Here is a 4,047-nt window from a genome sequence, read left to right on the forward strand (position 1 = left end):
AGAACGGCTGGGGAAAATTAAATCAAATGACGAGAATAGTACTATATATATATTAGTATAATACGTAGTCTTTACTGGGGAAATCCAGAATAAATTGGAAATGTTAAATTTGAAACGGTAACAATGATATCGACTATGACAACAATGAAACGATATTAGAATAAATTCGAACTCGAATACATGCAAACATTTTTGAAAATTATAAATAACCTTTCTTTTAGGCCTGCAATAATAAAAGCCACCGGAACTAAAAGCTAAAAGCATTTTATGTATCCAATTTACGGTCATGATCAAATTCATAACTATGAAAACTGCGGAATTCTTATGGAAAAAAAACTAAGAAGAACAATACGTCATGAAATACATAAATGGTAAACAAAAAATAATTAGGATAAAATTTACTAAAACAAGTCCTCATAATAAGAAATTGAACCCCCCCCCCTCCCCCGAAAAAAAAATTACAACTTTTACTCCATTGTAAATACTTGTACACAAAATACCATAAGAACTATATATAGATCTGTATCAAAATGATATAAATGCCTACACACGTAGATTTTAAATTTAGTACTTACCGTAAATGTGTGAAAGTATGAATTAAGCGAAAAAAAACTTGTCAGACACCAGACATGTCTCCTTAATTATGACAAAATGAACTTGGAGACAAAACTAATCAGATGACAAAACGAAAAATTATTCGGATTTTTTTAAATACGAATATGACACGAACGATCACATTTCGTCAGAAATTGGGAAATTTTCAAACGTTACTTTCATAATAGATAGGAAAAACCCACGTTGTTTAAAGGGAAATTTTCACTTCCGTTTGTTAAGTTTATACATCATTTCATGGGAGATACTTCGAAATAAAGTAAGTTAATTCAAACTTCATTCATTAATTTAATAATATCAAGTTTATTACATAAAAAAAAAATGGTTTATAAAAGCACTTTTCGCAGACTTTATTGAAATTCAAAAGAAAATATAAACTTAAAATGCTTATTACAGTGAGAACTAACCTTATTAACGGCTTGTAGACTACTTAGATATATCAGTACTGCCATTTTAGTAATAAGTTGCTTCAAACTTTACATCACCATTTTAAACGTTCATTTCCTGACGAACATATTATGAGATAATGTTGCCCATCCAACTGTTAATTCGTCGGTACGTCTGTAGAAACGCAATACGATATCACAAAAAATTGATGAATTTTGGTTTAATCATGGAATGAAACTTCCTTTCGTTTCCATTGTTATTTAAGAATTGACAATAATAAAAAATTTGTCTATTGAAAAACAACATATATTTTCCATGCGTATATTGTTTATTGCGAGAAGTGCAATAAACAAAATGTGCACATGGAAAATTTATGTTATTTTTCAATAGACAAAATTTTTATTATTCTAATTCTTATAAATTAATTTTAAAACATATTTTTATCTTTAAACATGAGAAAAGTAGCTCTGAATTTAACTGAATAAGGGCGTGTCAATATATTTTTTATCCATTGAGATATAACAAAATAATTTTAACTAATCAGATTAAAGTATTTATCTCAAATTAATTTATTTGATTTTAATCAACATAAAAAGAGTGAACGGTCGTATAATGTGGTTTTAGGCTATTTTTGTTTTGAAGTTGTAGTTGACATTCAGTATTGTGTTTTAAAGAAATATACATTTTGTGCGTAAGCTTGTCATTTAATTCAAAGTTTACGTGAAAGTAAAACTGTAAGGTCTAAATCATGGTTTTGATGGAGATATCTGATATGATTCTTACTGTTTCTATCATTGGCATTTAGTGTGATAAAGCCTTTTTGCTATCTAATTTACTGCTGTTTCTTTGTTTAGAGACATCATAACAATGGCCTTCTCAGGATTTCCAACGACCGTATTAGTTTGCGGTATTCAGATACTGGTTGTTTCTGTCGCAATATCGACCAGTCCAAACATATTCATAGGCAAAGCTTTCTTGGATGATGTTTGCGTGAAAGTAGACGAAATATTATGTCAGTCGTGTATCACCAATAAAGAGACTGTGGACCCAAAATGTTCGATATGTTATAAAAAGGAACGTCCAGGAATCCAATATTTCAACACTGTTGACTGCAAGTTGTGCAAGAAAGAGCCACTCGATCCAAAATGTTTACTGTGTGGACAAAACGACACTTCAGGGATTAATGCAAAACTTCTACAAAACTATGTATTGCAAGAATATTGTTCTGGAACGGCGTATCAGTACATTGTATTGCTTACAATAATTGGGGTTTGCTTGCTTCATTTGATACCGTTCGTAACAACTAACACGAACCTGGTCTCAAACAACAACCTAACAAGAGTTGTTTTGACTTATTTGGCGAAAAGTGGGAGAAGCCAAGACACAGAAGACAAAATGACCTTATTAATGATCAGCAACGTTTAATTTCAATTACAACTGGAAAGATAGATAAATCTCTCAGGCATCTTTTATGTAGAATCTTTATACGGTGTGAAAAGCCTGAAGTGTAGTATTCCCACTTCATTTCTCACGAATTTATAAATTAAATGGTATTTACCAATTATGTCAGTATAGACAAGAAGTTGGCTTGCAACAAAATACCACATTTTGGAGCCTTTGATCCGTCATGTCGTCATTGAGAAACGGAAGTACAGACTCATCTGTTGTAGGTTTAAAGCCGAGAGAAAACAATCAACGGGTTTATTTGTTGACCACATCTTTTATACTAAATAGTCAACAAGCTCCACCCAACGGCAAAAGTTCGCTTTCTCTTTACTTTTTCGAATGTCAGACGCTGTTTGGAGCTTGTGCAGTCAAATGAATTAATCACGACGTAATTCTATTCGGGCTCATGTGAAATTTTACTTGACATCATATACATGAATGTAAAAAAACCCACTTTTTTGTGTTCATATTGTTATTATAGTTTGTTGTGTTTTTTAATGAAGAAAAAAGTGGTTTGCTCGCGTTTTAAGGTTCGAATTGTTAGCTACTTCAATTGTAATATTGACAGCATGATTGTATGTACTGGGAAGTCGTAGTTTTATTTAGGGGAGTCAAAATGAATAAAGTGAAATATATGTTTTCATTAATGGAATACTAGCAGTAATTCATGTTTTATCTGAATTACCATATTATTGACGTTTCTGTATGTTTTTCTTTTTCATTTCTTTATTGTCAATGAAGCCACGACAGTGGCTGAAATTGACCTAGGCATCATGCGAAATCTTGCTTCATATATTACAATAGCACTCACAATCATCCGCGATCAAGTTTCTAGGCACAGACCGTATTCAATGGAAAAGAGTGAAACGTCAAATGGAAAGGATTAAAAACAACCATAAATACATAGTTTATCAAAACCAGCATGCAAGAGAAATCCCGCATATTTCATTTCATTTAAAAGTCCATATAATAAGTTTGCACTATTTTACGACTTCAATTATTCAATGTTTCAATTCAATGATTTAAAAATAATGTAGCTAATAAACTTATTGCAGTTTAAAGACGAATGGGCAGCTGACCCTAATAAACTATTTTTTCTGCATTGACACAAGGAGAAAATCTGCATCTCCTATCAGGGGATAGCACATCCAATAGCACCGTTCCTTGGTGTCTTCTGGATACACAACATTATGTGAATTGTTTTGAATGATCTGTGTGTATGTATGTTAATATTTACGTTTACTTTACTCAATTATATTTATGAACATCATTTTATATTTTTCTCTCTTGGTTTTTCTGCATTGGACAGGAGGCAGACTTGTATTATTACTAAATCACCATCCCCTAGCTGGGCCACAAATATCACTGAGGCATGTAGGCATTTGCCTCCTATTGCAGACTGGGAAAAAATTAAAATGACTTGTAGATAACAGAAATACCGATTCAAACACAAACGTGCTAGCCAATGACATGAACGACAGAATGTAATCGATACTTATGATATTAGTTATCACCGAGAAGTGATTTATAATAATTAGGGCTGCGTCACAAAAAGTGGCGGAAGGCCTTTAGCCACCAGTATGTCTGTCCGTGCGTCCGTCT

General features: G+C 32.1%; 1 long non-coding RNA gene across 1 annotated transcript; it reads left to right on the forward strand.

Annotated features, from left to right (window-relative positions):
- Positions 1 to 731: 731 nt before the first annotated feature.
- On the forward strand, positions 732 to 3,715 carry LOC148621215 (uncharacterized). Its single transcript, XR_015921117.1, has 2 exons — positions 732 to 871; positions 1,854 to 3,715. It is a non-coding gene; the product is annotated as an uncharacterized LOC148621215 (long non-coding RNA).
- Positions 3,716 to 4,047: the final 332 nt, after the last annotated feature.

This window comes from Perna viridis, chromosome 3, assembly GCF_037379345.1.
Source record: "Perna viridis isolate PV_CMFRI_1.1 ecotype Kerala chromosome 3, ASM3737934v1, whole genome shotgun sequence".
Lineage (NCBI taxonomy): Eukaryota > Metazoa > Mollusca > Bivalvia > Mytilida > Mytilidae > Perna > Perna viridis.